We start from the raw sequence: 10,000 nt of genomic DNA, 5'->3' as shown, positions 1-10,000 counted from the left end.
CTTTATATTATTATAATATAATATAATGTGTATATGTTTTCGAAAAGCATCCACCAGCAATCCATGGTGAGCCTCTCTCTGCTGGCAAGCTCCTCCTGCCTGAGCCCGACGCTGTCGAGGCTCAACACGATTTCAGACTGACAAAGAGTTCGAAAATTGCCGCCTGATGTAGCTTTAAATGCTGACAGGTGACTTCCGAGTGCTCTTGTAAAGGTCTCCGCTTTGAAATTGAGAGCCTTTTGCCAAGTGTCACTTTTTCAGGCACTCTTAAAGTGCACCTGGGCTGTCAGAGAAAGCTCTGAAAATCGTGTTCTCGAAAATCTCCGGGTACCCGACCAATCCCTAGGTGCCCGAATGACAAGTGTCAATTCGGCAGGACGGCCTCCCACCTCCGGCCGCAGATGCGTCACTAAATCCCCGCAAAGGGGGCTTTCTCATTTCGGCATAGGGGCTTCCGCGGCCAACTCATTAACCTGTGCTCGGACTTTTTGTGCCACAAGTGCAAGGGACCGTTTGCCGGCAGCTACTCGCACCCCCCCGCCCAGGGGGGGAATCCTCTGACCGGAGATCCGAAACGCCGGCCGAATCCATCCCCGTCGGACTTCCGAAGGGGTTCCCTCGACCGACTGACTTCCGAACTCCTTTCTGGGCTTAAACGGGTGGAATTCGGACCCTCTCGCAAGGGAGCCGAAGCCCGCCAGCCCCGGGAGGCCTCGGGGCCGCCGTTTTCAAGCCCGACCAAAAAACCCGAAAAATGGGGAAAAATGGGAAAAATTCCCACTCCCAAAAGGCTTAAAAGTCGGTTGGGCGGCAGCCCGGGTCGGTCTCTGCAGACCTGGAGGCGCTAGACACAAGTCTGGTAAACAGGCTAAGTCTCGACATGCCACCTCTTACTATCCTGCAGGTACCCCGCCAATCCCCCCGGAACCGGCTGGCAATTGGCGAATCAGCGGGACGAATTTGAATTCGTGACCGACTCTCTGACACCGAATCGCCGCAAACGCGTTTCGATTTTTCGGCTTCGGTACCTCCCATCAGACTTTGACTGGCCATATCTCCGGACTCACGTGTCGCAGCCGGGACCTTCAGGTACCGTTCGACGCGTCTAACCCTGCCCCGTCGAATGGCGCCCCTCGCGGTGTGGTCCGATTTCCGCATTTTGGTCAGATTTGCCTCCAAATTTTTCAGATTGAGTTGACGAATGCCCCCTACGGGGTAACCTCTTGCCCTTTCGGACATGGTCCCTGTGACTTAATTTCCGCCTTTTGCTCAATCGTTTCCCCATTTATAATTAATTTTAAAAATCGGGTTACTCAGTTCTGGTTTACCAGTTCCCTCTTCGGACTTAGTTTTTGGTTAATCATTTCCGGTTCACCAGTTCCCGTTTTGGACTTAGTCTCTGCGGGCCGTTTCTCATCTTTTGGTTCATCAGTTCCCCTCTTTTAATAATTTTTTGGCTGCTTTCGTTTGATCATTTCCCTGCCTTCTGGGTGACTTTTGCCCCTTAGGACTTCATCGCCGCACATTATTTTCGACTTCTGGTTGATCATTTCACCCCTTTTAATCATTTTTGCAACTTTTGGTTAACCATTTCACCCAGCTTCTGGTTAACCATTTCCCCTTTGGGACTTAGTCTCTGAGCATTCTTTTGGGATTCTGGTTAATCATTTGCCAATTTTTAAAAAATGTTGCCGCTTTTGTTTAATGCTTTCTGGTCAACCTTTCCCTCTTTCAGACTTCACCGCGGCACATTGCTTTAGCCTCCTGGTTAATCATTTCACCCCTTTTAATCATTTTTGCAACTTTTGGTTAACCATTTCCCCCAGCTTCTGGTTAACCATTTCCCCTTTGGGACTTGGTCTCTGAGCATTCTTTTGGGATTCTGGTTAATCATTTGCCAATTTTTTAAAAATGTTGCCACTTTTGTTTAATGCTTTCTGGTCAACCTTTCCCTCTTTCAGACTTCACCGCGGCACATTGCTTCAGCCTCCTGGTTAATCATTTCACCCCTTTTAATCATTTTTGCAACTTTTGGTTAACCATTTCCCCCAGCTTCTGGTTAACCATTTCCCCTTTGGGACTTAGTCTCTGAGCATTCTTTTGGGATTCTGGTTAATCATTTGCCAATTTTTAAAAAATGTTGCCACTTTTGTTTAATGCTTTCTGGTCAACCTTTCCCTCTTTCAGACTTCACCGCGGCACATTGCTCCAGCCTCCTGGTTAATCATTTCACCCCTTTTAATCATTTTTGCAATAACTTTTGGTTAACCATTTCCCCAGCTTCTGGTTAACCATTTCCCCTTTGGGACTTAGTCTCTGAGCATTCTTTTGGGATTCTGGTTAATCATTTGCCAATTTTTAAAAATGTTGCCACTTTTGTTTAATGCTTTCTGGTCAACCTTTGCCTCTTTCAGACTTCCCCGCGGCACATTGCTTCAGCCTCCTGGTTAATCATTTCACCCCTTTTAATCATTTTTGCAACTTTTGGTTAACCATTTTCCCCAGCTTCTGTTAACCATTTCCCCTTTGGGACTTAGTCTCTGAGCATTCTTTTGGAATTCTGGTTAATCATTTGCCAATTTTTAAAAAATGTTGCCGCTTTTGTTTAATGCTTTCTGGTCAACCTTTCCCTCTTTCAGACTTCACCGCGGCACATTGCTTTAGCCTCCTGGTTAATCATTTCACCCTTTTAATCATTTTTGCAACTTTTGGTTAACCATTTCCCCCAGCTTCTGGTTAACCATTTCCCCTTTGGGACTTAGTCTCTGAGCATTCTTTTGGATTCTGGTTAATCATTTGCCAATTTTTAAAAAATGTTGCCACCTTTTGTTTAATGCTTTCTGGTCAACCTTTCCCTCTTTCAGACTTCACCGCGGCACATTGCTTCAGCCTCCTGGTTAATCATTTCACCCCTTTTAATCATTTTTGCAACTTTTGGTTAACCATTTTCCCCAGCTTCTGGTTAACCATTTCCCTTTGGGACTTAGTCTCTGAGCATTCTTTTGGGATTCTGGTTAATCATTTGCCAATTTTAAAAATGTTGCCGCTTTTGTTTAATGCTTTCTGGTCAACCTTTCCCTCTTTCAGACTTCACCGCGGCACATTGCTTTAGCCTCCTGGTTAATCATTTCACCCCTTTTAATCATTTTTGCAACTTTTGGTTAACCATTTCCCCCAGCTTCTGGTTAACCACATTTCCCCTTTGGGACTTGGTCTCTGAGCATTCTTTTGGGATTCTGGTTAATCATTTGCCAATTTTTTAAAAATGTTGCCACTTTTGTTTGTTTAATGCTTTCTGGTCAACCTTTCCCTCTTTCAGACTTCACCGCGGCACATTGCTTCAGCCTCCTGGTTAATCATTTCACCCCTTTTAATCATTTTTGCAACTTTTGGTTAACCATTTCCCCCAGCTTCTGGTTAACCATTTCCCCTTTGGGACTTAGTCTCTGAGCATTCTTTTGGGATTCTGGTTAATCATTTGCCAATTTTTAAAAATGTTGCCACTTTTGTTTAATGCTTTCTGGTCAACCTTTCCCTCTTTCAGACTTCACCGCGGCACATTGCTTTAGCCTCCTGGTTAATCATTTCACCCCTTTTAATCATTTTTGCAACTTTTGGTTAACCATTTCCCCCAGCTTCTGGTTAACCATTTCCCCTTTGGGACTTAGTCTCTGAGCATTCTTTTGGGATTCTCGGTTAATCATTTGCCAATTTTTAAAAAATGTTGCCACTTTTGTTTAATGCTTTCTGGTCAACCTTTCCCTCTTTCAGACTTCACCGCGGCACATTGCTTCAGCCTCCTGGTTAATCATTTCACCCCTTTTAATCATTTTTGCAACTTTTGGTTAACCATTTCCCCCAGCTTCTGGTTAACCATTTCCCCTTTGGGACTTAGTCTCTGAGCATTCTTTTGGAATTCTGGTTAATCATTTGCCAATTTTTAAAAAATGTTGCCGCTTTTGTTTAATGCTTTCTGGTCAACCTTTCCCTCTTTCAGACTTCACCGCGGCACATTGCTTTAGCCTCCTGGTTAATCATTTCACCCCTTTTATCATTTTTGCAACTTTTGGTTAACCATTTCCCCCAGCTTCTGGTTAACCATTTCCCCTTTGGGACTTAGTCTCTGAGCATTCTTTTGGAATTCTGGTTAATCATTTGCCAATTTTTAAAAATGTTGCCGCTTTTGTTTAATGCTTTCTGGTCAACCTTTCCCTCTTTCAGACTTCACCGCGGCACATTGCTTTAGCCTCCTGGTTAATCATTTCACCCCTTTTAATCATTTTTGCAACTTTTGGTTAACCATTTCCCCAGCTTCTGGTTAACCATTTCCCCCTTTGGGACTCAGTCTCTGAGCATTCTTTTGGGATTCTGGTTAATCATTTGCCACTTTTTTAAAAATGTTGCCGCTTTTGTTTAATGCTTTCTGGTCAACCTTTCCCTCTTTCAGACTTCACCGCGGCACATTGCTTTAGCCTCCTGGTTAATCATTTCACCCCTTTTAATCATTTTTGCAACTTTTGGTTAACCATTTCCCCCAGCTTCTGGTTAACCATTTCCCCTTTGGGACTTAGTCTCTGAGCATTCTTTTGGGATTCTGGTTAATCATTTGCCAATTTTTAAAAAATGTTGCCGCTTTTGTTTAATGCTTTCTGGTCAACCTTTCCCTCTTTCAGACTTCACCGCGGCACATTGCTTTAGCCTCCTGGTTAATCATTTCACCCCTTTTAATCATTTTTGCAACTTTTGGTTAACCATTTCCCCCAGCTTCTGGTTAACCATTTCCCCTTTGGGACTTAGTCTCTGAGCATTCTTTTGGGATTCTGGTTAATCATTTGCCAATTTTTAAAAAATGTTGCCGCTTTTGTTTAATGCTTTCCCTGCTTTGTGGTCAAACTTTTCCCCTTTAGGACTTCATCGCCGCACATTATTTTCGAATTCTGGTTAATCATTTCACCCCTTTTAATCATTTTTGCAACTTTTGGTTAACCATTTCCCCCAGCTTCTGGTTAACCATTTCCCCTATGGGACTTAGTCTCTGAGCATTCTTTTGGGATTCTGGTTAATCATTTGCCAATTTTTAAAAAATGTTGCCGCTTTTGTTTAATGCTTTCTGGTCAACCTTTCCCTCTTTCAGACTTCACCGCGGCACATTGCTTTAGCCTCCTGGTTAATCATTTCACCCCTTTTAATCATTTTTGCAACTTTTGGTTAACCATTTCCCCCAGCTTCTGGTTAACCATTTCCCCTTTGGGACTTAGTCTCTGAGCATTCTTTTGGGATTCTGGTTAATCATTTGCCACTTTTTTAAAAATGTTGCCGCTTTTGTTTAATCGTTTCCCTGCTATGTGGTCAACCTTTTCCCCTTTCAGACTTCATCGCCGCGCATTGTTGTCGACTTCTGGTTAATCATTTTTCCCCTTTAAATCTTTTTTTGCCACTTTCGGTTAACCATTTCACCCAGCTTCTGGTTAACCATTTGCCCCATTATACTGAATTTTTCCGCTTTGGTTTAATCATTTCCCTGCTTTCTTGTCAACCTTTTCCCCTTTTGGACTTCGCCGCCGCACTTTGCTTTTGCCTTCTGGTTAAACATTTCTCCCCTTTTAATCCTTTTTCCCACTTTTGGTTCACCAGTTCACCCAGCTTCTGGTTAACCATTTCCCCTTTGGGACTTAAGTCTCTGAGCATTCTTTTGGGATTCTGGTTAACCATTTGCCACTTTTTTAAAAATGTTGCCGCTTTTGTTTAATGCTTTCCCTGCTTTCTGGTCAACCTTTTCCCCTTACGACTTCGCCGCCGCACTTTGCTTTCGCCTTCTGGTTAATCATTTCACCCCTTTTAATCCTTTTTCCCACTTTGGGTTGGACAGTTCACCCAGCTACTGGTTAACCATTTCCCCTTTGGGACTTAAGTCTCTGAGCATTCTTTTGTGATTCTGGTTCACCATTTGTCCCTTTTTAAAAGATATTGCTGCTTTTGATTAAACCTTTCCCTGCTTTGCGGTCGACCTATTCCTCTTTCAGACTTCATCGCCGCACCTTGTTTTCGACATCTGGTTCAACATTTCTCCCCTTTTAATCCTTTTTCCCACTTTTGGTTAAGCAGTTCACCCAGCTTCTGGTTCACCATTTGCCCCTTTTTACTGAATTTTTCTGCTTTTGTTTAATCATTTCCCTGCTTTGCGGTCGACCTATTCCTCTTTCAGACTTCATCGCCGCGCATTGTTTTCGACATCTGGTTCAACATTTCTCCCCTTTTAATCCTCTTTCCCACTTTTGGTTAAGCAGTTCACCCAACTTCTGGTTAACCATTTGCCCCTTCTTACTGAATTTTTCTGCTTTTGTTTAATCATTTCCCTGCTTTATGGTCAACCTTTTCCCCTTTAGGACTTCGCCGCCGCACTTTGCTTTCGCCTTCTGGTTAATCATTTCACAACATTTTAATCCTTTTTCCCACTTTTGGTTAAACAGTTCACCCAGCTTCTGGTTAACCATTTGCCCCTTTGGGACTTAAGTCTCTGAGCATTCTTTTGGGATTCTGGTTCACCATTTGTCCCTTTTTAAAAGATATTGCTGCTTCTGTTTAATCCTTTCCCTGCTTTGCGGTCAACCTTTTCCTCTTTCAGACTTCATCGCCGCGCATTGTTTTCGACATCTGGTTCAACATTTCTCCCCTTTTAATCCTCTTTCCCACTTTTGGTTAAGCAGTTCACCCAACTTCTGGTTCACCACTTGCCCCTTTTTACTGAATTTTTCTGCTTTTGTTTAATCATTTCCCTGCTTTCCGGTCAACCTTTCCCTCTTTCAGACTTAATCGCCGCACATTGTTGTCGACTTCTGGTTGATCAGTTCACCCCTTTTTTATCCTTTTTCCCACTTTGGGTTAAGCAGTTCACCCAGCTTCTGGTTAACCATTTGCCCCTTTGGCACTTAAGTCTCTGAGCATTCTTTTGGGATTCTGGTAAACCATTTGTCCCTTTTTAAAAAATGCTGCTGCTTTTGTTTAATGCTTGCCCTGCTTTGCGGTCGATCATTTCACCCCTTTTAATCCATTTTTGCCACTTTGGGTTAAACAGTTCACACAACTTCTGGTTCACCATTTCACATTTCGGAACTTTTATTCCCACCATTACTTTGGGCTTCTGGTTCATCATTTCACGCTGTTTTACAAATCTTTGCCGCTTCACTTTTAATCCACAAACCGTGGCTCGCTTTCGGGTGGGGGGGGGGGGTAGCGGGTTTGGGCCGGGCACTCGACATCCCGGTGTGCGACCGGGTTCGTTCTGGTACCGCTCGGTGCCCCTCGTCCTGCTCTTGCCGCGGAAGCAAACCAGACGACCGTCGGTCTCACGCCCGAGGGGAGAGGAGGCGGAAAGCGGTTTGCAGCCTTTCGCTGTACCTCCGGCGGGCAGCGCCGCACCTCCGAGTGCTCGGTACCGTTCGCTGCACCTCGTCCGGCCGCACGCAGCGAGCCAAACCCGGAGGAAATCGGCCTGTGCCTTCTCGAGATATGGGCCTCCGGGTGGGACGGACAAACCGGGGCCCCGAGCTCGCTTTCGGCGGCCCGGCACTCGACTTCCCGGTGTCCGAACGTGATCCTTCCGGTACCCTTCGGTGCCCCTTGCCCGACTCTAGCTCCCGTGCTGAAGCGGAGTCGGTCGGCCTGACGGCCTGCCGAGTTAACCAGCGGAAAGCGGTGCGCAGCCTTTCGCTTGCAGCTCCGGCGGGCAGCGCCGCACCTCCGGCTGCTCAGTGCCGTCCGCTGCTCCCCTTCCGGCTGCACGCAGCGAACCATACCCGGAGGAAATCGGCCTCGGCCTTCCGGAGATATGGGCCTGCGAGTGGGACCAATAAATCGGTGCACATTTCCGGCTCGGTTTCCGGCCTCGGCACTATCAGTTCACGCCGTCCGACCGACGTCGTTCTGGCACGGTTCCGTTGCTCCTTGATCCGGTCCAGCCACGGTAATCAGCCGAAGATGGTGGGGGGGACACATTGCCCGCCGAGTTAGCCGGAGGAAATCGGCCTCGGACTTCCTCAGATATCAGCCTCCGGGTGGGACAGACAAACCGGGGACCCGAGCACGCTTTCGGCGGCCCGCTGGTCGACTTCCCGGTGTGCGACCGGGTTCGTTCCGGTACCGTTCGCTGCCCCTCGTCCTGCTCTAGCCGCGGAAACAAACCCGACGACCGTCGGTCTCACGCCCGCGGAGGGAGGTGGCGGAAAGTGGTTTGCAGCCTTTCGCTGTACCTCCGGCGGGCAGCGCCCGACCTCCGAGTGCTCGGTACCGTCCGCTGCGCCTGGTCCGGCCGCACACAACGAGCCATACCCGGTGGAAATCGGCCTGTGCCTTCCAGAGATATGGGCCTCCGGGTGGGACGGACAAACCGGGGCCCCGTGCTCGCTTTCGGCGGCCCGCTAGTCGACTTCCCGGTGTGCGACCGGGTTCCTTCCGGTACCGTTCGCTGCCCCTCGTCCTGCTCTAGCCGCGGAAACAAACCCGACGACCGTCGGTCTCACGCCCGCGGAGGGAGGCGGCGGAAAGTGGTTTGCAGCCTTTCGCTGTACCTCCGGCGGGCAGCGCCCGACCTCCGAGTGCTCGGTACCGTCCGCTGCGCCTGGTCCGGCCGCACACAACGAGCCATACCCGGTGGAAATCGGCCTGTGTCTTCCGGAGATATGGGCCTCCGGGTGGGACGGACAAACCGGGGCCCCGAGCGGTGGCACCCTGCTCGCTTTCGGCGGCCCGGCACTCGACTTCCCGGTGTGCGAACGTCATCGTTCCGGTACCCTTCGGTGCCCCTTGCCCCACTCTAGCTCCGGTGCTAAAGCGGAGTCGGTCGGTCTCACGGACGCCGAGTTAGCAGGCGGAAAGCGGTGCGCAGCCTTTCGCTGTCACTCCGGCGGGCAGCACCGCACCTCCGAGTGCTCGGTACCGAACGCTGCGCCGCCTCCTGCCGCACGCAACGAGCCATACCCGCAGGAAATCGGCCTCGGCGTTCCGGAGTTATCCGCCTCCGAGTGGGCCTGACCAAGCGGGGTGAACTGGAAATCATTAACCAACGTACTTCCATGTTTTCACCCGCAGAGGGCAGCACTCTCTTCTCCGTTTTAAACTGGGCCGACCCGGCTCCGTTTCGAGACCCGGCACTCGACTTCCCGGTGTGCGACCGGGTTCGTTCCGGTACCGTTCGCTGCCCCTCGTCCTGCTCTAGCCGCGGAACTAAACCCGACGACCGTCGGTCTCACGCCCGCGGAGGGAGGCGGCGGAAAGTGGTTTGCAGCCTTTCGCTGTACCTCCGGCGGGCAGCGCCCGACCTCCGAGTGCTCGGTACCGTCCGCTGCGCCTGGTCCGGCCGCACACAACGAGCCATACCCGGTGGAAATCGGCCTGTGCCTTCCGGAGATATGGGCCTCCGGGTGGGACGGACAAACCGGGGCCCCGAGCTCGCTTTCGGCGGCCCGCTAGTCGACTTCCCGGTGTGCGACCGGGTTCCTTCCAGTACCGTTCGCTGCCCCTCGTCCTGCTCTAGCCGCGGAACCAAACCCGACGACCGTCGGTCTCACGCCCGCGGAGGGAGGCGGCGGAAAGTGGTTTGCAGCCTTTCGCTGTACCTCCGGCGGGCAGCGCCGGACCTCCGAGTGCTCGGTACCGTCCGCTGCGCCTGGTCCGGCCGCACGCAACGAGCCATACCCGGAGGAAATCGGCCTGTGCCTTCCGGAGATATGGGCCTCCGGGTGGGACGGACAAACCGGGGCCCCGAGCGGTGGCACCCTGCTCGCTTTCAGCGGCCCGGCACTCGACTTCCCGGTATGCGAACGTGATCGTTCCGGTACCCTTCGGTGCCCCTTGCCCCACTCTAGCTCCGGTGCTAAAGCGGAGTCGGTCGGTCTCACGGACGCCGAGTTACCAGGCGGAAAGCGGTGCGCAGCCTTTCGCTGTCACTCCGGCGGGCAGCACCGCATCTCCGAGTGCTCGGTACCGTACGCTGCGCCGCCTC

The sequence above is a fragment of the Heptranchias perlo genome, unplaced genomic scaffold (genome assembly GCF_035084215.1).
Source record: "Heptranchias perlo isolate sHepPer1 unplaced genomic scaffold, sHepPer1.hap1 HAP1_SCAFFOLD_1406, whole genome shotgun sequence".
Taxonomy (NCBI): Eukaryota; Metazoa; Chordata; class Chondrichthyes; order Hexanchiformes; family Hexanchidae; genus Heptranchias; species Heptranchias perlo.
This window is presented reverse-complemented; position numbering follows the sequence as displayed.